Source organism: Diceros bicornis, chromosome 8, assembly GCF_020826845.1.
Source record: "Diceros bicornis minor isolate mBicDic1 chromosome 8, mDicBic1.mat.cur, whole genome shotgun sequence".
Taxonomy (NCBI): Eukaryota; Metazoa; Chordata; class Mammalia; order Perissodactyla; family Rhinocerotidae; genus Diceros; species Diceros bicornis.
The window spans coordinates 33,385,818-33,413,649 of record NC_080747.1 but is presented as its reverse complement, the minus strand read 5'-3'; the positions used below and the strand labels follow the sequence as shown (position 1 = coordinate 33,413,649).

The 27,832-nt window shown below is 42.0% G+C and overlaps 1 protein-coding gene across 3 annotated transcripts in view; it reads left to right on the top strand.

The window, feature by feature from the left end:
* Positions 1–12,363: 12,363 nt before the first annotated feature.
* Positions 12,364–27,832, top strand: part of RBM47 (RNA binding motif protein 47) — a 152,339-nt gene continuing 136,870 nt past the window's right edge. The window contains exon 1 of one of the 3 annotated variants that reach the window (XM_058546939.1): positions 12,364–12,538. The gene's annotated coding sequence lies outside the window, so the exon portion shown is untranslated. The remainder of the gene's footprint in view (positions 12,539–27,832) is intronic. The other 2 variants (XM_058546938.1, XM_058546937.1) reach the window with 2 other exon arrangements.

Here is a 27,832-nt window from a genome sequence, read left to right as displayed (position 1 = left end):
GAATTGTCCTTGCTCTCAATGGGCACTAGATTTTCTCATGTATGCATTTTGGAAGTGGGAAAGGCAGTGCCGACGGGATGCTCTGAAGTAGCTTGGAACTCCTTCCCTATAAGCCTGGAGCTGGTCACAGAAGACGCTTCCTTCCCCCTGTGCTGCTCCAGCAAGGCCTCAGTGGAACTCTGCCCAATTGTCACTTCCATGGAAGACATTTTGCCACAGTCCCAATGTCATCACAGGAGGTTGGACTTTCCCTCTGGCCTTGGCCAACTAAGTGGACTAGCTTCTCTCTGCCTAGATCGGACAGCAGTTGCCTCTGGTTGCCAGCCGGAGAAAGAGGCTATCATTGTCACTCAACAGGAGGATAGTTTTCTGAAGTGGCTGTGTGACCTTTCCAAAAAATCCCCATGGAAAGGGGAAATATCCTGATGGTAAACAAGTGGAAAATAGAAACAATTCAGTTGCCAAAATTGTTTCTAGAATCAGGCTCCACACCCAGTGATTCTGACTCAGATCTCAAAGTAGAGGAGATTTAATAGGATCCCATCATCACAGAGTCCAAAAAGAATCTCTTCAATCCATCCATCTGCTGTAGGCACAACCAAACTGAATTCATTAAAGAGCTATACCTGAAACATTTTAGGAAAGGAGATTCTTTATCTTTTTCCATTAGAGATCAAAAAAATTTTATGGGTAAGAAGCCCTTCGAAAAAGCAATAGAATTTATGACCTGGAAACTAATTTCATAGCTGAGGAAAATGAAGCGGTGCCAGTACTAAGACATTGTCCCTTGACCCCCCAGTCTAGAAACTTCTTTCAATCACTCATCAAGCATTCTGTGGTAGAGGCCTACCATGTGGACCTCTACTTAGAGCTGGGAAAACACAGCTCAACAAGACAGTTTCTGCATCACCAGGAGGGGGCTCATAATCTAGTTGAACAGAAACATTTGCATTTAATTAACTGTAACCAAATGTCACCAATGCTATAATAAAGGCATATTCAAATGCATCTTGAAGTTTTACAAGGGTCTTTTTTTGTTTAAAAAAAATTCATGCTAATATTTATAACAGATTGCAAATGCTGCTACTTCTACCTCCTGCTTCCAATCCTCGCGTCCATTAAGAAATGTATTCAGGGGTCTGGCTCGGTGGCGCAGCAGTTAAGTGCACGCGCTCTGCTGCGGTGGCCCGAGGGTTTGCAGGTTTGGAACCCGGGCACGCACAGATGCACCGCTCATCAAGCCACGCTGTGGCGGCATCCCATATAAAGTAGAGGAAGAGTGGCACAGATGTTAGCTCAGGGCCAATCTTCCTCGGCAATAAGAGGAGGATTGGCATCAGATGTTAGCTCAGGGCTGATCGTCCTCACAAAAAAAAAAAGAAAGAAAAAAGAAATGGGCCGGCCCCGTGGCTTAGCGGTTGAGTGCACGCGCTCCGCTGCTGGCGGCCCGGGTTCGGATCCCGGGTGCGCACCGACACACCGCTGCTGAGGCCGCGTCCCACATACAGCAACTAGAAGGCTGTGCAACTATGACATACAACTATCTACTGGGGCTTTGGGGGAAAAAAATAAATAAAAAAAACAAAAAAGAAATGTATTCACTTAGGCACACACTTAGTGACAGTCCCTGTGTAAATTCCTGAATTTTATTGCAAAAACAGAAAACACATGTTCCCATCTCAAGTTTGCAATGTCAAACTGTTATTTGTCCAGAGAGTTAAAGGAGCTGAACTGAGGTCCATTTACCTTTCTACTGCTTACAACCTTAGAGACATAGTCACTGTGCTGACAATAAATGGAGTCAGCTGCTAAAAAAAAAGAAAAAAGAAAAAGAAAATCTGACTACATGTCCAGGTTTGTTGTAAAATCCACAATGAAACACTTAACATTTTTGAGTAGAGGAGTCATATGGGTCACTAGCCCATGTAGTGGTTGTCATTGTCAAGGTAAGAGGTTGAGGTTAGAATGTGATTTTATTTGCAAGTGTATAGAGACAAAAAGTAGATTAGTGGTTGCCTAGGGCTGGAGGTGGGGAATGGAGTGGAAAGGGAGTGATGCTAATGGGTATGGGGTCTTTTGCGAGGTGATGAAATGTTCTAAAATTTTTTGTAGTGATGGTTGCATGACTCTGTGAGTATACTAAAAACCACTGAATTGTACACCTTAGATGGGTGAATTGTATGGTATGTGAATTATATCTCAATAATGCTGTTTTTTTTTATTATTACCATCTATTATCACTAGCATCTTGAAAAAGAAAAAGCCATTCGACACCAAAAATGTAGGAAGGACATAACATTAAACTGTTTCTTAAACCAAATACATTTATTTTTATGGAAAAAATAAGTACAATGAAAGGAAAAATTGATAAATTGGATTACGTAATAAAACAGACCAAAAAAAAAAAAAAAGAATGTGATTTTATTTAAGCAATATTGTTTCAATTAGTTCCTGAAAGAAAGATGCTGGTAGACTATATTGGTACTTACCATTCTAAAAAGAAAAAATGCACTAGTCTTACCGAAGCTAAGAAAGGAGATATTATCAGGAACATCGCTTTCTGAATAGTAAGACATGAGGTAGAAAATGCTGCTAGGGACAGACAGATAAGAGTATGAATTTCCCTAACTCTGCCATTGCCATTTAATATGACTCTTCATTCAAGAATTGAACTTGAAGGTACAGGTCAGTGATGCATTGCAATAAAAATGCCAGTTAGTTCCTGGAACAAATCTCTGTCTGCTCCCCTACTAGTCAGTAATGACCTAGTTTCAACTGCCTGCCTCGTAGCTGGAGGCTGTGGAGAACTGTTCCAACTAACTCAAGAGATGCCCCACTCTCCTACCTGCAAATCTTCAACCCTCTCTAGCATCCTTGTTTTGATTGGTGGCCACATAAAGCTCGAAGCCTTGGAAGTAGTTGCTTCCTCTCTTTTTCTCACTGCCACCCACTCCCTTCTTCCTTACCACGTTCTGTTGGTGGTCAAATTTTCTCAGTTCTATTTATTCAACTTATCAGAAAGGGATCAATTGCAGTAAAGAGAAATCACTCCAGTTGTTTTAAGCAGAAAGAAATTTAATATATGCAATTAGGTGCATACACAATTGTTGGAAGAGCAGGCATTTGGCTGGATCTCATGGTATGACTTCCACAGTAATACTGCAGAACTGGCCTGCCAGCCACAGTCAGGGAGTTGGGGAACCAGAAAATCACCACTAGAACTATTGAGTTCAGGGACACACCACTTTCTTTGCAATCTGGGATCAGAAACTTACCACTGCCATGTTTGTAACAGAGGCATGCTATGTTTGCTAGATACACACCAGCAAAAAATGGGTGCCCAGGGCCCTGTGCTCTGTGCTATACCCACAAAACTAGAGCAGCCCTCTAGGATGCTGCCATAGGAACACTCCACGTGTTGATGACTGTGCTTGCTGGAAGAAACAGCAGAAGCAGCCAGAAACCTGGCCTCTTCCTCACTTTTACCCTCCAAATCTTACACAAATGGATCTGTTTGTCAGAACTCACATTACATTTGGAAGTTTAACTGCAAGGGAGTCTGGGAAACGTAGTTTTTAAGCTTTCCAGCCTCAGTACAGGAAGGCACACTGGAAGGAGTGTGGAATGAGATAACCACTGCCCTATGGACCTTCTCATCTCTTACCTGAACCACTGCAATTTCCTCATAACCATCTCTCTGCTCTCAAGTTCTCCTCTCTTCAATCCCTCCTCTGTGTTGTGCCTAAAACACACCTGTGATCATGTCACTCTCCTGCTCAAAATCTTGTCACTCATAATAATACAGACCATTCTTTTTTCAAGCCTCTTAACCATCTGGCCCCAACCCCCCTTACCAGCTGCAAATCCTGCCGCTTTACCCCACCCTCAGGCTTTGGTCACACCAGATGCTAAAATTTTCACTGCACCCGCGCCCCATCTTGTTGTTCATGAAGTTCCCCTAATTAGAATGCTCTGCTACCCTTCCTTTTCTCATTTTTAATTCCGTGTTCAAATGTTACCATCTCTAGGAAGTTTCCCTCACTTTGCCCCTCTTCCACACAGGCAAAATTAATGCGTTCTTTCTGACATTTTGCATCCATCTCTATTGCCCTCCTCACTTTGTATTATACATAGTTATATATGTGTCTGTCTTTCCAACATGAGAATGGATCTTATTTCTATTCATCTGTGTATCTCCAGTAGGTGACTCTTGGTAGATACTCAATAAATATTTGTTGAACAAATGAATAATTGAATGAATGAATTGTCCTATGTGTCTAGGACACCCAGTCCCACCTGACTAGCTTTTCTCTTCAACTTACAGACATCCCGAGGTCTTTCTGCTCTCAAAAAGCAAGCTTTCCTTGGATCCTCTGGTTATTATCTGGTTCTTCATTTCAAGCCCAGTTATTTGAGGGAGTTGTCTACACCTGCTATCTTCACTCCTTCACTACCCGTTCACTGCTCAGCTTTACTACTCCACACCCTTGTCAAGGTCACTAGTTATCTCCTAGTTGTTAAAATGGTAGTCTTCAATCCTTGTCTTACTTAACCCTTTGCCTCACTTGACTGTGTGAACATGCCTTCCTTCTTGAGTCTCATCCTTCCCTAGACTAACACTTTCTCCTCAGCCTTCTTCATGCGCTCTTCTCACTTTGTCAGGACAGAGTTCCTGTCTCCAGTCCTCTTCTCTTCATGTTCTCCCAACACTCTGGGGGATCTTATGGCTTCAAGCACCACCAACTTGCTGCCGAGACACCAAAACTGTGTCTACGTAGGGGACATCTGCTGCCTGCCAGGAGCACCTGCTCAACTGCTCACTAGGCCTGTCTGCCTTGGTGTCCCACAGGCACCTCAGATTCAAGGAGATCAAAGCTGGACTCGTGCACTATTGCAATGACCTCCTCACTGGTCTCTTTGCTGCTGCTCTGATCCCCTGCAGCGTGCACTCGCTAACACAGCACTCAGAGTGAGCTTGTCAGAATTAGAGTCAGATCTGGTCACTTTTCTAGTCAATGACTCCACATGCCATCAGAGCAAAAGCCAAAGTCCTCACAATAGCCTACAAGGCTGTACACAATCTGGCTCCATTATCTTCCCAACTCATTTCCTGTCACTTTCTCCTAACATGCCTCCACTTCAGCTATACTGACCTTTTAGCTGTTCTCCAATATGCCAAGAACACTCTTACTCTGCCTGGAGTTCACTTCCTCTGGGTGTTTGAATTGTTCTGTTCTTCACCATCTTCAGTCCTTCTCAATGCCACCTTCTCAGAGAGGTCTTCCCTGACCACCTTTGAAATATTGCAACCCACCTCAGCTTTATTTTTTTTCCCTGCTTTATTTTTCTTCTTAGTACTTACCATCATCAAACCTGCTGTATATTTTACTCATTTATTTTGTTTTTTGGTCTGTCTCCCCCAACCAGAATGCGAGCTTAATGAGGACAGGATTTGTGCCCGTTTTGTTCAGTGCTGTTTTCCTAAGGTCTAGAACAGTGCTTGGCACATAGTGGGTGTTCAATAAATATTTATGGAATGAATGATCATCTCTACTCCAAACCTTCTCATGTCTCCTATCTCACTCCCAATGTCTGATCAGTCACTAAGCCCCATGACTCTTACCTCCTAAATATATCCTGAATCCTCTCTTCTCCATCTACTTTGCCACTACCCTAGACTCTAACAGATATGCCAATCTGATCTCAGCACTCCCTATTTAAAATGCTTCTGAACTCCTTGGCATAACAGATAATTCTCCTCCTGAACTGGCCCCTGTCTATGTCTCAATTTCATTTTACGCCGCTGCCATCCAACCCTCCAGCTACAGAGAACTCCTTGCCTCACGCCCTGAATCCACCATCTCTCTTGTGTTTTGGTGATTTTCATTCTCCTGAAATACACTTCTTATCTTCTTTACCTGGCTAACTCCTAAGCAACCTTCAGGCCTCTCAGTTCTGACATCATTTCCCCCAGACTGACTTCTTAAATCTCAGTTAGACTGCCACTAACTTCCTGGGCTTACACACTGTGAGGCCATTGGCTGGTTGCTTACCTGTTGCCATAGAATATGAGTTTCTTGAAGACAGGAACTATGTCTCATTTTTTTTTCTATATTCAGCATGATGCACAGAACCTGACACATAATAGATGCTTGATAAATATTTGTTGAATAAAACAATGGATGAACAATTGGATGATTAATCATTACAGGAAATACATCGGGCTTCTAATGGTATGGTGCTGTTCCCAGTACCCTACTATGGACTCTTCCTAACATTCCTAATGATGTGGGTACTGATGAGGAGTCCAAGGGCCTGGATGGTCAAGTTATTTGCCCACAGTCACACAGTCAGTAAGTGGCAGAGACAAGATTCAGATTCAGGTATCTGGCTCCAGACTGTGTTCTTAACTGCTGTGCTTATACGGGTGATGGATGGATGGAGGGAGTATCTAAGGATATTGCAAGTAGAGAAGCAATAGAAGCAAAGGTGAGAATATTTACATTATTTTTATGTGGGTTTTATGATCAGTAAATTTGGCCACACCTGCAATGAATTCTATCCTGTAAAATACTCATCCCCTACAGTGTTTGTCAAATTAAAACATTATCCATATTATTGAAAACACACTTCTATTCATTATCTAATGTGACCTTAAACCTCAGATCTTAGATGGGCTAAACCCTACCTCCCTTGACACACACTTTTACAGATTGATATCATAACATTTAAATGTATATCCAGGGGCTGGCCCGGTGGCATAGCAGTTATGTTCGCACACTCCGCTTCAGCAGCCTGGTGTTCACCGGTTCAGATCCGGGCGCGAACTATGCACTGCTCATCAAGCCATGCTGAGGTGGTATCCCACATAGAAGAACTAGAAGGATGTACAACTATGATATACAACTATCTACTGGGGCTTTGGGGAGAAAAACGGAACAAAGGAGGAAGACTGGCAACAGATGTTAGCTCAGGGCCAATCTTCTTCTTCTTCTTCAAAACAAATGTCTATCTACATTCACTCACTCATTCAACAAACACTTAATGAGTGCCTACTATGTGCTGGGCATTGTCTTTATAATTTTATTTATTTATTTATTTTTCCCCCAAAGCCCCAGCAGATAGTTGTGTGTCATAGTTGCACATCCTTCTAGTTGCTGTATGTGGGACGCGGCCTCAACATGGCCGGAGAAGCAGTGCGTCAGTGCGCACCCGGGATCCGAACCCGGGCCGCCAGCAGCGGAGCGCGCTCACTTAACCGCTAAGCCATGGGGCCGGCCCTGGGCATTGTCTTTACACTGGCACTACTGCTCCTAGAATACACACACACATATATAGCATAATGATAGACATATATAGAATATTTTGTGAGGCCGTAGAGTGTAGTGGTTAGGATCATAAGCTCTGGAGCCAGACTGCCTGGGTTGAACCCCAGCTCTGCCACTTTCTAGTGGGATCTCAGCAGTGTCACCTGCTCTGTGCATTGGTCCCGTCCCCTATAAAATGGCTATAACAACAGTCTATCTAGTGGGGTTGTTGTGAGGATTAAATAGTTAATACATGTAAAGTGCTTAAGATAGTGTCTGGCAAATACTCTAGTAAGCACTTAACAAATGTTAGTAATTTTATGTTGACAAGCTTTTCTGATAAGTTACTGCTGAATGATTGAGCTTCTTATGTGAGGCTGTTTTCCGTTATAAAATAAAAAAAAATCAGGAGATCTTCTCTGGTGGGGAATAAGTCTTAAAGGGATATAAAGGAATTAATAGCACTTGTTGCCATAACAAAACCATTTCTTGGTCTCGAGTGGGCCTTTAAGGGCCTATAATTTACATCAGTGCTGCTTCCATCTCAGCGGGTGGGTGGAGGCGGGAAAAGCCTTCGGTCTAAGCAGGCGGCTTTGGCAGAGCTATTTGTGCAGGAAGAACGAAGGTCAAGGGACCCCTTGTGTTGAAGGCCTTTCTCAAAATGAAGGATTTGGCTTCCAAGATTAATGTTCGGAGTGAACCCCTGCTATACTTAATTCCCTTTTCTGTGAACTCAGTACATTTTTAAAATTCAGTTAGGGGCCCTCCTATGGTGTGGCATGGAAACCACAAGCCAGACACCCTTCTAACAGAGGTCTGAATGGCCCTCCCTCACCCTTCCACCTATGGGCTGATGACTGCACTCTAGGGTCAGTCGCTGGGTTAAATCCTTTAGATTAAAGAGTGCCCAGAAATAAAATGTCTTAAATTTATGCACATTAGATCCAGTGGGGATTTAATATAAAAATTAAAAAATAAAAGATTTCTTTAAAAGAAGCTTCGATGGGTAGCTAGTGGCCCCCATATGAGGTAAGGAGAGGTTGTGGACACTGTGGGGATGAGAGGTCTCTCTGGGTCAAGTTACATGTTCTAGATTAAAATAGGGTTTATTTTCTGAGTAATTTCTGTTGGGAAAAATATCACCAGCCTCAATAGAAAGTTTGGGTTCAGGTTGGTGATTTTATTCCATCCAGCAATAATTTTTCTGTTGCAGGTAAAATTAGGGGAAATGAGGGAAACAGGTAGAAAGTGAAACCACTGAGAACATATTCCCCTTTATCACACTGTGAGACGGTATCTAAAAGGTCAGCTCTCATAAGAAATAAATAATAGAGGCTCCTCTCCCCTAAAGTCAATTGCTTATCATGATCTCACCAATGTCACAAGGAATTGTTATACAGAGAAATAATAATAACAGTAATAATAGCAAACAGTTAAACAGCAATTACTATGTGCCTGGCACTATTCTAAGCTCTCTGCATTTATTTATTACATGCTTCATTTAGGTCTCACACATACCATTTTAGTACATGGTCTTTAAGAAAAATAACTAACGTGCTGAAAACTTAGAGTGTGCTTTTATGTGTATCATCTCATTTAATCCTCATAATGACCCTACAGTTAGCTTTTGCCATCAGCAGCAAACTGAGGCTGAGAAAGTTTCTGAACTGCGCCCATGACCCCACAACTGCCAGGATGCAGACTTCGACCTTGCTGACTTCGAGCACAAGCTCTTTATCTTGCTGCCCTTCTGCTGGTCACAGAATTTGAAGTGTACACTGTAGGGTCAACACATCTCACTTTCATAGAGCACAGATCTTTGATAGGGTTCTTTGTAGGTTCTCATGCCTCCAAAATGACAAGTGTCTCTGGCCAGAATCTCCTGGCCCTCTCCCCACAACTATGAGCTAAGACAATCTTTTGGAACTCCTCGATTCTGCTCCCTAATCACAGTTCTACTAGTAGTGAAAAGCAGTATAAAACCTGGCTCTGCTACTTACTAGCAGCTTCAAAACACTCTTGGGAACATTGATTTCCTAATCTGAGCAATGGGGCAATACAAATGATTTGTGCTTTACCCATTCTTACCTCACACATTTGTGATGATCAATGATAATACATCATTGCAAATGCTATGTAGATGAGTGATTATTATTAGACTTTGGTTCTTTACAAAAGTCTGAGGCTTGCCTCTGCTGATGAGAATGTGTCTTGGAATAGTGTTATTTGATCTTAGATTTAAATATGGGAAAGAAATTCTTTGTGAGCCGTTGAGTAGGTCTTTTCCACGTACAAAAGGAAACACTTTTTCTTGAGTATTTTCTACGTACTAGGAATCCTGATGAGATTTCACCTCTTGTTTAATTCTTCTAGAAATCTGGAAAGGTAAGTGTTATTATTTTATAAAGGAAGAAACTGAAGCTCAGAGCAGTTAAGCAATTTGCCCAGTATCACTTAGCTCAGAGGTAAAATTGAGATTCAAACTCACATCTGTGGGAAACCAGTCTCCATGCTGTTTGCATTCACTCTAACCTCTTAGGCAGGAGGGAAAGAAGGAAGCAGAAAGCAAAAAGCAGGGCGTCTACAGGGGCCGGCCCGGTGGCGCAAGCGGTTAAGTGCGCGCACTCCGCTGCGGTGGCCCTGCGGCCGCCCGGGGGTTCGCTGGTTCAGATCCCGGCGCACACCGACGCACCGCTTGTTAAGCCATGCTGTGGCGGCGTCCCATATAAAGTAGAGGAAGATGGGCACGGATGTTAGCCCAGGGCCACTCTTCCTTAGCAAAAAAGAGTGTCCAGGGCCACTCTTCCTCAGCAAAAAAGAGGAGGATTGGCATTGGATGTTAGCTCAGGGCTGGTCCTCCTCATAAAAAAACAAAGGAACAAACAAAAAAGCAGGGGTCTACAAAACTAAAGTGTCCCAGGATAATGGAGTTTGCCTGAAAATAAAATAACAATAATAACAACAACAATAATAATGATAATAAAAAACAGGCATCAAGGTTAACCACAAAGAAGAAATAATGAAAGCTTCTTTTGCCACAGCCTGCCACTTTAAAGATCTGTTTTATTTTCGCCATATTCCTGGGGAGGGCAGTGGAAAGTAGTTAGGAAGAAAAGCTATGCCCATTTAGCAGGTGGCAGTGGGCAAAATTGAGAAAGCAGCAGCAGAAGAGCCAGGCAACATTCGAGAGAAAGGAACTGGCTCAGAATTGCCGTCAGGACTCGCCCCCAGGGACCTGTGCCTCCTCCAGGGCCATCTTCCCTGACCCCAGCTCCACTTTACGTGGAGTCACTCACCTCCACACTTGCAAACTCAGTTTATTATTCCTGGTCCTCCTGCCCCAGGCTTGGGCCCAGGGCTTCCTAGGGAAAAACCTGTTCCAAGGTGGAAAAATCTGTGAGCCTGAGAATGGCCCCTCCTGAATCCTGTAACTCAGAGGGTCCCTGAAGGTGAGAGGCTCTTGAGGCCACAATCCAGATGCTTCTGGAAAAGAAAAGAAAAATTCAGGGTAATGTGGAGCTGGAGTTTTTATTTGCCTTAAGGTTATGGAGCCCTCATTCACGGCTGGCAGTGTCAACCCTCAGATATAGTGAGAGAACCAGATCTAAGGAGCATTCTCTCTGCCTGCTGTCTGTGGTTCACCCTGGCTTGCATTGACCAGGAATGAGTCTAAAACTCAGAAAATGTTTAATTGACCTAGGTGAAATCTTGCACCATAGGGAAGATAAAAAAAAAAAAACATCAAAGGCATCTAAAATGTTTCAGAATTCTTTGCTGGTTTTAAGGAATCATTTTTCCTAAAGGTAGCAAATGCTGTTTTTAGATTTAACTAGAACTGGGAACTAGTACCAGCCTCATTGCTCAATGAAACCTTGAACTAATTGACCTCAGTGTCTTCATCTGCAAAATGGGGATAAAGGAGAATTGATTTGTAAGGTTCAGATAAGATGAGGTAGGTGACAGTGCTTGATAAAGTTCAAAGGGCCTCATTAATATAAAGGGATTAGGATTTCTTTCTTTAACATCGAAGCTAAGTGGAGGAAAAAGGATGTCCGCACGGATCACATTTTAGCCTCCGATAATCACTTTTTAACATTTATGAGGCATTATAAAATTATTTCCCTCCATGTCACACTGTTTTTCAAACGGCAATGACCACTATTTGTCCAGCATTGACTTCTAACTGACGAGGTTAAGTAACTCACCCAGGGTCAGACAGCAAATCCAGTATCACAGAATGAAGCACACATCCAGGGTTGATTGCTGGGTCCTGAGTTTCCTTTCTATTAGTGAACTTCATGGAATGTGCAGGCCAATTATCTCCATGTATCTTGTCAATCTTGCAACTTTTAAGTGAGATGGAAATCAGTTGTACATTCTTTTACAGGAACTTTATTTTCCATTATATCCAAGATCGCCCGCAGTGAAAGTAAAATGTTTGCAAAAATCTCATCATTAGACTCTTCCAGAAACAGGCTGGGAGAGGTTAAAAAAAACTTGCTCATGGCCTTACAGCTAGTGAGTGGCAGTGCTGGGTCTAGAGGCCACTTCTAACTCTGATCACGCCCTCTCTACTTCAGAAAAAAGCCACAGTACAAATATGAGTAATAATAATAATGGCCGCTGATGCTATGTGCCAGGCACTGTTCTAAGCTCTGTATGTATTAACTCATTTAACCAGCAAACAACATTTCTGGACTAGTCCTTCACTAAACTAGCCCAATGAGAAACAGCACTTTTTTTTTTCTCAGTTGAATGACATTGCAACCCGAAATCACAACTCCGTTTTAGGTTCCTGGTGGTGCCTGCTTCCTCTTCTAGTTTGTTTAGTCACAGAATTCGATTCCTGTTGGCCGATTACGCGCCTACAAACAGGCTTAGCGCTCTATTGAAATACGTGAGGCTCCTTAACTCTTGTGTAAACAGGTAATGCGAAGGGGAGGGGCACGGATTGCGGGTTTCTTGGGGATGGGATGGGGTGGGGGTTAGAGCCGACTCCCCAGAGAGCAGGCAAGGTTAAGGGAGGGCTCGGCTGCTGTTTTTAAATGCAGTGTTTTTTGTTCCCTTTCTAGAAACCAGCTGTAACTCTGGGTCAGAGCGCATTAAAATGAGCCACTTCTGAACGAGCAGCGCCCAGGCCCCAGGCCCTGCTGCGAAGGTCCCGGCAAAGGTCAGGGCTTCGTCCGCGTGACGTTCCTGCCTGCGCTCGTCCAAGCCGTGCTGTGTCTCAGGTAAGGACACTCTGGGAGGTCCCCCCGTCCATCGGGCCCGCCGCGGTGCTCGCTCTGATCCTACCTGGTTAAACGACTTCTTTACTAGGGGGAAGAATGGGGGTGGGGTGGTAGTGATCGGCTCGTGATTCAACTGCAGGTTCCTTATTCCTCAAACGTGGTTCTGCTTGGCTTCCCCGAACAGCCCAAAGGGGGCCAGACGTCTGACTTGGACAGATGTCTTCAGGTGGAGCAGGTGCCGCTTCTGGGGCCATTTCTGGGTGTCTGAAATAGATGTGACTTTTTGAGCGGGGAGAGAAGTCTGACTGGTGAAGTCCCCAAATCTCTCCCATCAAGGCAGAGTTTTTTTTTTTTTTTTTAACCTTCAGCAAAGGTATCTGCGCTCCTAAAACAACAGGAATGTTGCACTGGCCTTTAGCCAGCGGAGGCTCAGCGAGCAGGATAAAATTTCAGTGCAGATTTACGGGAAGTTGCCGGTGTTGGGAGTAAAAATCTGGTTTGGTGAGTTTAAGGGAAGGGAGTAGACGAGAGACAACCTTGCTACTGTGAGGCGAATGGCCTCGGCTGGGGGAGGGCAGCGGGAGGAGGAGGAGGGAACAGGGAAGAGCTCGGAGACGAGACTCCGAGCGCTCCCCGTGCGCAGCGCCGGACGCAGCCGGGCTCCTGGGGCCGCTCGTCTCCCCCGGGTGCGGACCCGGCGCCGCCTCTGCCAGTGGAATCGCCGCGCTTTCAAGTTCTCGCTCCCGCCAGGAATTTAGCCCCAGAGAGCTGCCTTCTGGTTATCGCTCCGGCTTCCCACTTTGGAATGTGCAGCTTGGGACAGTGAGAAGCCGGGGGCTCGGGGAGTTGTCCTCGTTGAGAGTTCCTCTCTGCAGGTTTCCAAGGTTAAGAAATTCTGACAAACTGGAATTCCCAGAGCCTGCGAGTTAAGCCTTAAACGATCTGTTGCTTTAAGCGGCGCGGTGGGGAGTAGCTGGACACTCCTTATTTTGGTTTTACATTAAAAAGAGGGAGGCCGAGAAGATGTTGTAGGTTACTTCCTAGCTGTGTAAATTGCTACCGGGCTGTGAATGGTGTTAATTTCTGAAGTGAGCGACTCCAAATACATAACAAAGGTAAGGTGGCTTTTGGAAATCCTTCTAAAACTACTGTCCCTTAATCTTACATTTAGGTCCGAATTTTGAAATTTTTTTTTTTCCCTTTTTCTTCTCTCTATAGACCTTATTTCCCTCATTCTACCACCCTCTTTCCACCTGTGGTATATGTAGTGGGGGAAAAAAAGGATTTATAAAAAGATTTTAAAAGCATGAGTTTCTGGAAAAGCAGAAAATCGTATACAGTTAGCTCCATCATGTTTCCTCTGGTGATGAAACCTTTTCCCTACAATAAACAGATTTTTTTTTTCACCCTTGAATACACGTAATTGGGCCGTCCAGAGGCACAGGTGACTTTTTAGTCTCAGATTATTGAAGTGAGATTGAGGGAACGTTCATGACAGGCGTCTCATTAAGTTAAGCGGGGAGGGATATTATCTTCCTGTAGTAATTTACCTCCAAAGGTAACACTGAGTGGAGGGTTAGTTGCATGGTTAAAAATTCAATCTGCATAAAAGTGTAGGGCTGGTGAATTATGACAGCTGACAAATCACCAGTCACCCGATATTAATATCACTTAAAAATCACTTATTAAAATAAAGTGGAACTTTTCAAATAAATGATTCAAATAAATAAAGTGGAACTTTTCAAATAAATGATTCATTTTTTAATTAGGTAAAAGTTCATTTACTCTTGGGTACTGTCCCAAGGCGTTTGGGGCTGTGGCTTCTTTCTTGAGGCTTAAAAAGGTAGTGTCCTCAAGATACTTCTAGGCCATTACTGATTTGAATGAAAAATCAAGCGGTTTTTTTCTACTGGCATTTTAATGACTCACTCAGTTTTCTTTAGCAGGAACATAGATTAGAATGTGTTCTTTTAAACAGTTTTTTTTTTTTTAAAACTGTTCTTTTAAAAAGTTTTAATGCTAGAGTCACATGAATCTTATAGGAGAGAGGAAGCGAAGAGTTGACAACGCAAACATGAAGTTGCCACAGTTTTAAGCACGATTGCAATTAGGTCAGGAGCATTTGAGAATTGCAGGTGTGGATTCTAAAAGGTCAAAGGTTGTCAGCGACATAAAACAACCTCTAGACAAACCGAAGTACCCAGTCAAGGTAATGAGATAGTATTTTGTGGGAGTTTGCGTTACTATTAATTTAAACAATAATCTTTGTCCGACTGATGATCTGGAATCTTGGAGGGAAACAAAACCATCCCAGTCCGAAAGGGAAACAAGAGGAGGAAAAGGAAGAAGTTTGGGTCTTTGTGTCCTTTCTTGTCTACCTTCCCCTTCACCCTGTTCTGGTATACACACCATTGGCATCTTCTTTGACTCAATTACTGCGTACTGGGAGAACGAGGAATCAGAAATTTCACAAGAGCTTAGCTTTGTTATTAACTTTCAATATTTGTTAAATGAAGAAATAAGCTGACAAAAACAAAGCAACTAGCCTAGCTCTGCCATGCTTCTTTACCTGACGAGGCTACGCTTAAAATCGTCTGAAGAGTCTTTTTTACATATTCTGAAAAAGAATCAGATTTTGAAGATTTATCATCTTCCTCTTGGTTATTGAGTTTTCAGAAGCTTGTAGGATTGAAAATTCGGCATCATCATTTTATTCCAATCTCTATAGATTTAATAGTCAACATATTTCTTTTTGATTTCCCCATTGTGCTTCTCCAGACTATTTGAAAGGATTCTGCCCAAAACCGTTGGGGACAATGAGGATGAAATAAAGATAGAAGGCAAGGAAACTGTGCTTCTGGACATGTGTGCCATATACTTGCTCTAAGTAATGTTTAAGACTACTCACATTTTTTTTTCCTTACATGATAAGAACATTCAGATTAGACTGTTCTCTTTGGTTTACTAGTAACAGAACCTGTTCTTTGTAATTTAAACAAAGATTAGAAGGTTCAAGTAGATGAAATTATTTTTTTAGAAAATGAACTTGTCTTTCAAATTCTACTCTTGATCTGAAAATTAAGAGTAAATCATGTCCTAAATGATTGAGTTTTGGCTGCTGTAGGAAAGTATTTGCCTGTTTCAGACAGGTTTCCACCTCCACATTTCAAGTCTCTTCTGATTTTTCAGGAATGGGCATAGGAATGGATGCAGGCGTGCTGGTGGGGGGAGGGAGATGGCGTCGAAATTGGACCGAGGTTCCAGTGAAACTGTGATAAGGTTTTCTCAGAGGATGCATAATCCTGGAAAAAACTTACTCTGAAGAGGGTTTAAGTTTGGGATTCATAAGACTTAGAAGAAGGATACATTTTGCACGAATCTAGAGTTTGTGTGCCAAACATTTATGAAGTTACGAGGAAGACGTAAATGCAGTTTAAAAAGTGGTTGTCAGAATGAGTCCCAGTTAAAGGTTTTATTGAAATGTTTCAACTACTGGCCTGATTAAGAGATATATTTTTCCTCTTGGGAGCAGTTTCTGTGTCTTAGGATGACGTTGATTTTCTGGTTTAATATCGTAAGACGTGTGTGTTAGTCAAAACCACCTGCTTAGAGTAATTGCTTCAAAGAACAACTGGAAAAAGATTTTCAATAATGGCACAGAGGTGACTTGGGTTATGAGATGGGAGGCCTTTAGAACCTCCAAAGAACTGTCGTAGAAATGATAATAAGTAATTGTTCAATTGCCGCCTCAAGTTGTTGGAAACATGTCATGCTGGAGGGATTTAGGGGGAAGCGGCACCCTGCCACTTATTGTGTGTGGTCCTGAATTATCTTGTCAGTAAAACAATCCTGAGATGGCCTGAGCTTGATTTCTGGTTGTTTCTGCTTCTCTCATAGTTGCTGCCCCTTCTGTTCTGTCAGCATCTGTAGCGAGGAGAGGAGTCAAAGGTATCCTCCCCTTGAAGTCAATATACCCCCTCTTTTCAGAACCTCTTATAAGAGTTTTATTTATTTATTTTCCCCCCAAAGCCCCAGTAGATAGGTGTATGTCATAGTTGCACATCCTTCTAGTTGCTGTATGTGGGATGCGGCCTCAGCATGGCGGGAGAAGCAGTGCGGTGTGCGCCCGGGATCCGAACCCCGGGCCGCCAGCAGTGGAGCGCGCGCACTTAACCGCTAAGCCACGGGGCCGGCCCAGAACCTCTTATATTTTACCCTGAAGAAGATGTGAGGGAGGAATTTGTCCAGTCAAAGTAGAAGGGAAGAGAGTGTCTGGAGGAATAAATGGAATAAGTGGCCAAGAAACAGGTGCATTCCAGACACCATTAGCAGTGTGGAATTTACCAGAAAGCTCACATGGGAGACTATCAAGGCCCTCAGACTATTGCAGGTGAACTGGCAACTGTAAGAATTGAGACTTATCCCCCCTTTTGCAATTAAAATGCTCCCAGGGCTTTGCAATAGATAGCTAATTTGAGTGAATTTAAGATATCATTTCTCGGTACAACCAAAAGTAATCTGATTACAAAAGGCACGAGCCCTTCAACTACACTCCCACTCTGCCTTTCCTCTACTTTCTGTGGTGGTTTAAGGACACCTGAAAAAAAAAAAATCACAGCTCAGTTTAAGTAACTTACATAGATAATATGAGCATTCTTTTGTTGTGAATATTCAGTTTTTGTCATCAGAGGAACTTAGTTTATAGCAAAAATGATTTGTGGGTATGTTTAGATATATACAGTTTATATGTTTATAAGATACACAACATAAGTAAACTGATACTATGATAGAAATGATTGAGGGCAGTTTATAGTTGCTTTTTTGGTAAGCCTTATCTGGTTTAAGAGTGGGGTCATTTTAGAAATCAAAAGTACAATCTCTACCTTTCTGAAGGCCATTTAAGAGAGATGACATCAGAAGAAGACAGAGTGCTACTGTAACCTTGAAAACCCTTTGTGATTCTGGGAAAATATTAATCCTTTGGTCTCAGCAGATTCCTTGTTCTGCAAAGTGTATACTTTATTTATAAATTACAGCCAGTCACATTAATCAAGAAAACAATATCCCGTCTTCTCTAATCAGAGTATTTGTCTTTGGGGATACTGTACGTTTGTGGTTCTTAGGAACATGGCGGTCCAGTGCTAAGACCATAGTAGGTGCCTGGTGGGTGTAAGCTGAATGAAAGGGGAGTTGCTGAAAGCTTTAGCCTCCTGATTGTACTTTGCTTCAGGTAATAGTCAATTTTGCTCATATTCCTTGAGTTTCCACCACTGGGGAGAAAAACAGTCTGATCCCAGAAGCTATGGATAATCCACACGTGGGTGAGCAAGAGTTAACTATAGGTTTGTACCAATGGGCAGTGGATGAGTGTACAATGAATGCGGGGCAGTGTGCAACTGAAACAGGAACAGGACGGCTCTACCTGACCCAGGAAATGCCAACCTGTAAAAATTAGAATAAAAAGTGTTTATCTTTCAGAGCGCAGAGACCCGGCTCAATCAATTTTGTAAAGCATTTTACATGCCAAAGGAAAAAAAGAAGTACTTAATTAAATGAAGAGGATTTTTTCAGGTGTTAATTGTCTAGATCGATTTGATTGCCATTCTGAAAATGTTTATTTGGGCCTTTGGGGCTCAGGTAAAATATTCATGATTCTAAAAGTAGGGATCCTTGATGACTATGTATAATCTCACTGTGGTTTTTGAAAAGATGGCTTAAATAATATTTCTTTTTGTTTGTTGTCATTTATTTTAAAAAAATAATAACATGGTTCTCGGTACACCAAGCCCTTGCCAAGATTAGGCCCATCTTCTCAGTAGCCTTCTCAAGACAAAGTTGCCTTTGTGTTCCTACAACTGGGAAGATTTGGTGACACAGAAAACTCAATGGGGCACTGCAACTTATTATGAACGGAAAATTCAATGGCCTGATGTTTTGTTTTTGTTGATTTTTTTTTTTAATATTCTCCCGCCTAATATCTATGATCTATTTCTCCATGCAGAAGAATGCGTGGTCGTGCATTTACCTTGGAGTTTAATGAGATTATAAAAGGCAAAGCTGCCGTATGCTGATGCAGAGGAAAGCTTAGCCCCGTGAGCTAGTTTGTTCTCAGGGTAATCAGCAAAATTTGCTCACATGTGGAGAGAAAGAAAAGGAGGTTACCAGAGTGAAAATGACAATTGAGGGGAAAGGGATGGCAATTCAAACTCTATGGCAGAGTGGCTAAGAGCATAGACTGCCTTGGTTCAAATCCTGGCTCTGCCACTTATGAGCTGTGGGACTCCAGGCAGGTTACCTAGTCTCTCTGTGACTGGGTTTCCCCAACTGTAAAGTGACTACCTCACATGGTTGTTATAATTAATCTTATAAATAAATCAATCTATTGTGTGGAAGAGTTGAGAACAGTGCTTGGTGTGTAGTCCGTATGATATGATACATAGTCAACATGAAATGTGTGTTCATCGTGTTTGGATGCATTTCTGTGTTTGAATTCTCATCCCACTACCTTACTCCATGTAAGAGTTTTCTTTTGTGACCTCTTCTGCTGGTTGGAATCCAGGATTCTCTTCCTAACATCACTCCTTGGCTTTCACCAAATGGCCACTGCCATTGTAGGCAGGCAGGCTCTATTTTGCTGAATTTCTTTTGGTTTTTGTATCTTAGTTGTATGGAGAAAATGTTACTTAGAATCACCAAGGTACATTTTTTTTATTTTCCTCTCACTAAACTATAAGGTGTTGATTAGAAACAAAAGGAATGATGCTAGTATGTCTGTCCAGTGAGAGACTGTCAAGTGTCCTGCTGAAAATGGAGTATAGAGTCTGGAAATGGCTAATGCAAAGTAGAAATTTTCTGTGTGAAAGAACTTAATACATCAAACTTAAGTAGTTCCTATTGTGACTTTTACTGGTTAGTATTAACTAGTATAATCATAACATATAATATGGGCCTTTCCAGAACCACCACGATGCCTTACCTGTGTACTTCTCATGAAATTTTATATCACTTCTTACTTTTGTACATACTCTATTTTCCATATCAAACAAAAATTAAGTTCTTTGGAGTCAGGATTTGTGTCTGAATAATATTTTCATCACTCAATGCTCCTAGTTTATAGTTAGGTGCTCAATAAAGAATTTCTTTCCCCAAACACATTATTACCATTATACACACATAATGGCATTTTTGCATTCCATGGATATGTTTTATACATCGTATTTATTTGGATGACTTCTGTTTTTTCTGCATGCATTTTACAAAAAATTGTTGAATAGAGGAAATACGATGCAACTGTAGTGAATTCAGGCAGGAATGAACCAGAACAGAAGCCCTATCCACAGCCAGGCCTCTGAAAGCTTGGCAGGGTGGGGGAGGCCTGGAGTAGGAAGGGGGCGCATTGTTACAGTGCTTGGGTGCCCATCACGTTGTTGAAAAGTTTATACTCTTTTTCTGCTCTTTAACATCCTTTAAAAGGCGGACACTTATTACTGGGTAACTATGAGAAGGAGGAAAAATCCATTTTCTCAAAATTGGAAGGAATTTATTAGATAATTATTAGGAAAAAGTGCATTTTCTCAAAATTAGGGAGAGTGAACAAAGACATCGAAGAGAGGAAGGACAGTATCGGGTGAATATACAGATTTCTGAGCCGTAAAGCTGTGGGTTTTTTTGGTGGGCTGATGCTGTACTCCTGGCCAAGGAAGAGAGGTGAGGTAGGAAGCCAGGAGGCTGAAGAAGCGTTGAGAGAATCGCCTCTAGTGAAATCCTATTTGCAGAGCAAAGGGAATCTAGTAACAAGTTAGCTCTTCCCACTTGGTGCAGACAGTAGTTTGGCCCAGGGACCTCCTTTGCTCTTTGCCCCACATTGTGGGTTTCAGGATCCACCGCAACGTAAATGTCGACTTGCCAGCGAAGACACAGCAACTACCAGCTCAGATGGTGCCAATGAGCCCTGGAATTTGTGCCTTTCATCAGCAGTTGCTCCGTATTCATAGATAATCACTCCCAGCAGCTGAGACTGAGCCTGGGAAAGCACGGTCTTTGAATATTCTCCTAGCACCCTTCCCAGAGTGGCATTTGGGAGTCACTCTCCCAGTTGGGTACTGTAGGAGGCACACAGACCCTGAAATGAAATGGCGACACCCATATTCTCACACATCCTAGTAATGTGTGAAGGGTCTTCCCCTTTCCCCTTTGGCTAGAGCTAGTCAATGAGCTGCAGCGGAACTGCAGAATCCTCCTGTTATCTCCCTGCTTCCACCTTTGCCCTCACTGCACACACTCTGTTCTTGACACAGTATCCAGAGCAACTCTTTTCAAACAAAAGTCAGATCATGTCAGTCTCCTGCTGAAAGCTTTCCAGCACCTCTCCATCTCACTCAAAAGCCAATGAGGCACTATATTTCTAGTCCTATTTCCTCTTTAATCTCACCTCCTATCACTCACTCCCTTACTCACTCTGCTTTAACCACAGTTTCATACCTCAGGGCCTTTGCACTGGCTGCTCCCTCCTCCTGAACCATCTTCCCCAAATATCTGCATGGCTCACTTTTTCGCCTCCTGCAAGTCTTTTCTCCTCCTCCCCTTATCTAAAACAGCAATTCTTCCTTCCTGCTGCACTCTCTATCTCCCTACCCTGCTCTATTTTTTTATATAGTTCTTATCACTTTTTAGCATGCTCCATAATTGTATCGCTCATTGTCTATCTCTTCCCCAACTTGATTGCCTGCTTCATTTATTGATATATCCCAAGGGCCTTAGAGCAGAGTCAGCCACTGAATAAGTACTCAATAAATATTTGTTGAATGAATGAATAAAACACACTGGCTTTTACACAGCACAAGTATAACTGACAGCGCAGTATAACTTGTGTGTTCTACTCAAAATATAGTCATGAGAACATCTTTCTGAATGAGAATGGGTTTTCTCCTAGGACTCTCCTGTTACGCCGCCATGTTTTCTCTGGTTTCATTATTTTCTCTGCCGCCACCAGCTCTTGATGGAGGCGGATGACTAAGGCAGGGCAGCTCTGGGATGGCGCAATCATTTCAGCACTTCTGTTTCCAAATCAAAGCCTCTTCTTTGGCAATCTTTTTGAGATTTCCGTCTAATTCTTACAGGCCTCTGTTTTGAACCAGTCTTGTGAATTGCATGCCCGACAGATAATTATACTAACTGATGTTACTATATTGTTTACCACTTTTTCTATTGTCATTTAATTGTAATTAATGATTGTTCTGAAAGTAACTGTCAAGAAAAGTTTTTTTTTTAACTATCTCTGTTTGAGACCTTTGAGATTTTGCCAAATGCCAACTGCTGCTACAGGATTCCTTCTAGATTTTTCTGATTGCAGAGCTCACTTAGGTATTTCACCTTGACCTGGCATGAAACGAGTGCGAGTGTCATTGTCTGAGTCTTTAATATTTCCTCAGATCCTTTGTACGAAACCTTGGTCTTGCCTTTTACTGAGTGGCACGACTCTCTCTGCTTGTCATACTTGTTTGCTAGCCTTAGCCTCATTCTCTACCTTTCCACAATTACCTTGGTTTGGCAAAATTGCATTTCTTGGTCCGTGGAGGTGCAGCTCCTTCTGTGCGTCCACCAGCCTTTTTTAGATCCGTAGCTTGGCACTGGGAAGGGCTTCCCCACTGGCTGGTAGAATCCTGTGGTTGCTAGGCTTAGGGACCCCAGAACTGGTCTTGAAGGTGAGTATACACTCCAGGAAGGTTCTTTGAAGTAAAAAAAAAAAAAAAGGCAGTAGGATTTAAATTCTGCTGAAGGTACATGAAGATCCTGGATTTAGTTATTTTTGACTCTTGTTCATCATGGCTTGTGGCTAGGTTAGAATTATTTGGGTTTTTGTCACTTCTGAGTTGATTTGGAAGCTATTATCATTATTGATAGTAAGTTGATGTGGAAGCTGTCATCACAATTGATAGTAACTGGACAATTTGTTGAGGATTAAAAAAAACCAAAATATACCTAATAAACAGCTAATATTTGTAGTACTTTCTGCAAATCATTTTATTACTTACCATAGGTACTGAATGGGACATTAAAAGTGAAGTAACATATAAAGTTAAATTAGATCTGTCTTGAACAATATACTATGTAGAGGGAGCTGGTGGTAATTATTTATGAGTTAGAAAAATTTATCAAAATATAGACCGAGTAAATAGGTATACTTGAAAAAAAGATGAATATGAATTAAACCATTCATTCAAAGAACCTGTTTTTCTTTTCTTTTTTTTTTTTTGGTGAGTAAGACTAGCCCTGAGCTAACATCTGTTCCCAATCCTCCTCTTTTTGCTGAGGAAGATTGGCCCTGGGCTAACATCTGTGCCCATCTTCCTCTACTTTATGTGTGGGATGCCTGCCACAGCCTGGCCTGATAAGTGGTGTGTAGGTCCGTGCCCGGGATCTGAACCCACAAACCCTGGGCCGCTGAAGCGGAGCAGGTGAACTTAACCACTACACCACCAGACCGGCCCCGCTTTTTTTTTTGGTGGGGAAGATTGGCCCTTAGCTAACATCTGTTGCCAATCTTCCTCGTTTTGCTTGAGGAAGATTGTCGCTGAGCTAACATCCATGCCCATCTTCCTGTATTTTGTATATAGGATGCTGCCACAGCATGGCTTGATGAGCAATATGTAGGTCCCTACCAGGGATCCAAACCCTGGGCTGCCGAAGTGGAGCGCACGAACTCAGCCACTACACCACCGGGCTGGCCCTAGAAGCTGTTTTTTTTTTATGTAGACATAGACTTAACTGTTTTTATTGAGCAGCTGCTTTGTGCCAGACACTGGGTACTAGGTATGCAGTGGAGAAAGTTCTTTGCCCTCAAGATGCTTTCTTTGGGGGTGGAGATGGGGTTCAGTACTCTGAAGGAACTAACAGGTACTAAACAATAGTAGGTGGGCTCTCTTAGCTAGCACTCCGAGAAGGCTACTCTAGGGAGGTGATGCTGAAGGCGTCTGATGGGCAGGAAGATCCTTGCGAGATGGAGTAGCATTTATGAAGATCCTAAGGCTGGAAAAGCTTGGTGTGTTGAGGGACATAAGAAGGCTGATGCTGCTGCAACGCTGGGAGCGAGGAGCAGCAGGGCAGGAGATAGGGTTGTGGGGGTTACTGAGACCTCCAGCAAGAACAGAGGCATCTCTTCTAGGCAACTCTTTTTTTCTCATTATATCCAGATTTGCAAATATAGATAAAGTGTGGGACCTTTGTTTATATCACAAACGACAAAATAATATTCTAACACTAACTGAGCAGCTACTGTGTGTAGGAAATTGATGGGGGGATGGGTGAGGGTGGGTTAACATTAAACATTCTTAAGTGTAGTTTCAGCCATCAAGAATTTTCAAATTCAAGTTAATCCTATATATATTTAATATTGAAATGTTAAAAACATGTTTGATATTTGCATTATATATTTAATATTTATATGCTAATATATTATAAATATTAAATGCTAAGTTAATTAAATACATTTAATGTATTTAATACATTAATATATATTTAGTATCTATTTAATATTGAAAACTAAGGATAAATCATGCAACAAGAATTCATCCCACATTACAAAAGATAAAAAGGAAATATTACAGGATAAAACACAGTGGATTTCCTTGTGAGTGACAGCTACTTAGAGGCATGCAAATTCATGCTGTAAATATTGACAGATAAAAATGGATCCATTTAGAACATGCAAATGTATTTCCTGTATCTTCCTTACCTAACTTTACAAGGGGTCTGCTGTACTTCTGCATATTACGTGAGTGGAAGCTGGAAGCCAATTCAGACACACTTTAAACTACATTGTGAAAGGCTGATTTGTATCACTAGCAAACCCATTTTTTGAGCTTCTAGAGCAGGCACTGGGATATGATGGCAAATAAGGCACAAGGCTTTTGGAGCTTAGAGGAATGGAAGCTTTATCTGTTCATTTTTAGTACCACCACGGCAAGCCCTCCTCCTCCACGAGTGGTTATTCTAAAAAAAAATGATTGAGCATGTATTTCCAGTTTCGTAGTAATAAAATGCTATATTTTGATCTGAAGCAATGGAAAACTTCAGTCTGAAAAAGTAAAGTTTTAAAAGTCATAAACCATTGGGGTGGGTGGAGGTAGGAGAGGAGGTTACTATGGATAATGTTTTGCAATCATGGCTATAGAAACTGTCATCGGCTGCAGCTTTTCATTCTGGTATGTCAACACCAGTGGATCCCTTGAGGTGTAATCAAATTTATTATTGCTTAATTGGGCCAAATGGTGCAGCTTTTGGTTTTGCATAAGATGGGTCGGTCTCCAAAAAGATATGTAGTGCCTGAAGGTTTCACATTTATTTAAATTCTGTTTTCAATAGGATAGATACTCTGAATAGGTCAGCTACTAGAATGTATGCCTGCAATAATCACATAGACAAAGAAGGCGGCTTGTGTCTGAGTAATCGCTGAACAGCTATCTGTAACTAAATATTTGAAGTTGAAAGTTAAAAATAGAAAATAATAATGGCTAATAATAATGGCTGACATTGAATGAGCACCTACTGTATGCCAGGCATGATGTTGTTTAATCAACTAAACCACCCCTAAGAAGTAGGTCCTATTGTTATTCTCATTTGACAGATGTGGAAATGAGGTGCTGACAGGTCAAGCAGCTTGCCCGGGCTAAGCAGTAGTCAGGATTCAGACTCTCATAAGGCTTCCCAAATGAGGTCAGGTTTGGGGAAATCCCTGGACCGGGACCCAGTCCTCTTACCAAGATCTGCCACTGGCTTATAAGCCTCAGACAAGCGACCTTGGACATGGCACTTCACCTTACTGGTTTTTAATGTCCTTGCCTTTAAAATTGGATAGAAGGGAGGGGAGGTTTTTGGACTGGACTTATGTTTCACATGGCTCTAAATTTCTCTAAGTCTTTTTACTTTCATGGTTCAAATATGTAAAAGGTTGCTGTTCATAGGATGTCTAAAAGGAAGGTCAGGGTGGTGGGAGTAAGCTGGGTGGGGGGGAGGGGATGGATTAGAAGGGCAGTCACCCTGGCATTAAGTCACAGGAAGGAAACTGCTAGGTTAGATGGCTTGTCCAGATCTTACAAAGTTCTTACAGACTTGATTCCTGACTCCTGAATCCCATTTAAGATAGTAAATATTGCTGGCATATAAAGTGGTTCTAGACCAGTGTTCTAGACCAGTGGTTCTCCACTGGGGGAGACTGTCCTCCAGGGGACATTTGGCAATGTCTGGAGACGTTATTGGTTGTCATAATCTAGGAGGAATGGAGTGCTACTGGCGTCTATGGGCAGAGGCCAGCAATCCTGCTAAATGTCCTGCAATGCACAGGAAAGCCACTTACAACAAAGAATTATCTGGCCCCAAATGTCAGTAGTGCCAAGGTTGGGAAACCCCATTTTATTTATTTATTTATTTGTTTGTTGGTTTGTTTATTTGTTTGTTTGGTGAGGAAGATTGTCACTGAGCTAACATCTGTGCCAGTCTTCCTCTATTTTGTATGTGGGATGCTGCCACAGCATGGCTTGATGAGCAGTGTGTGGGTCCGTGCCCAGGATCCGAACCCATGAACCCCAGGCCGCTGAAGCGGAGCGGGCAAATTTAACTATTATGCCGCTGGCCTGGCCCCTTGGGAAACCCCATTTTAGAAGAGTCTTTGCTCTCCACAACCACTGCAGTCTTGTACAACTTGAACAAATAGCGTTCCTTCCTTTAGTTTTTAACACTCATCTCTTTTCTGAAGATTCAGGGTCTGAGAAGGAATTTGGGGGAGGAGCCCATGGACAAGGTTGAGTTGAACTCTGTTCTTAACAATGCAAGTGTTCACCAGCGGCCTGCTACAGAAGTCATCAATTAATAGTTTATTTTTCCCTTCGCCGCAGATTCAGTGCTTAACGTCAGTCACTTCACTCTTTCCTTCTCAGGTTCTGAGAATTTTTCCTTAGGTCCTATTGATGTCACTAAAATACTCCCAGAATTTTGTTAGACTTTTTTTTTTTTGGAGAAGTGTCTTGGTATTTATAAATTTCCAGCAGAACTTGGCTTTGAGAAAGTTTGTTAGTAGAATCTTTTCAGACCTAAAGATGCCTTCAGATTGAAGCTTTAGGTAAAGTAGAATGAAGTTGTCCTAAGCCTTATCAAGTCTGTATCTTGAATTCATTTAAAATGAAGAATCCTTGTACAATGCTTTCAACTGCATGGAGAGAGATCTCAAGTAAATACATGCTGGTATATAGACACATTGTCAACAGCTTTGGAAAAACAACAAACATTAGAGGATGGCTAGAAATGAACTCCATGTTCTAGGCTGACATTTTCCTTTGAAGAAACATTTTGGTCAATATTTGATATCCTGTAGATTTGGGGAAGAAAGATAAATGCATTTAGGTTTGCAGTTCCTGGCTGAGGGAAGTTTACCCAGTTTCCACAAGAAATTAATTACAACCAAAGAAAACCTTTAGTCTTACGCCAGATCAGGTCATTTAAGGTCACAAAAGCTCCACAAATGCCTTGTTAGATCACCGCATTTGTTTCTGCCTCCAGCAAGCTTCATGGGATATATTTCGGACATCGTAATTCGTGGAATTTCTAGGGACACTCTTTGAATGTCAATTAAATACAGACCCTAGATGCCAGTTATCTCGCCACACACACATTGTGGATCCATGATCAATGAATTCATTCAAAATCCGGGGAACTTATCTCCATTTTCCTCCCTTCTACCTTTAGGTACAACTGGTTCTACAATTTACTACCTCTTGTTAAAGAAATGCTTACTTTTCTTCGAAGCTTCTAAAGCTAACTTTCAGGCTTCTAGAGGTAGCTAATTTAACTGCACCCTGGCTCTCTTGACCCTTCATGCTTTTGACATTTGAGTCCTATTCCATCTCAGTCTTCATCTTTCTGTTTTGAAGAATCATAAGTCTTGTATTGAAGGCCAACACTCATTGTGTGATTATTTTAGTTGCTCCTCTCATGATATTGGATCTAGATATATATATATCTCATCCATGATATCTTTCATGTGATGGAGAAATTGTCCCAATTAATCTAAGACGCTCTATGGTTCTGCCCAAGTCTTGAATAATGCTTTCAAGTTTGCTTCCAAATCTCTTCTTGAAGATTCTATGTGTCTTGTTGGCCTTTTTGGTAGTAATAACTCTAGCCGTTTATTCATTGACTGGATACAGGTTTTATATCAGGCATTAGAGATACACAATGGATAAGAAATATTCTGGGTTCTTAACTTGCTCAGGGACGAGGTAAGACATGTAAGCGAAAAAA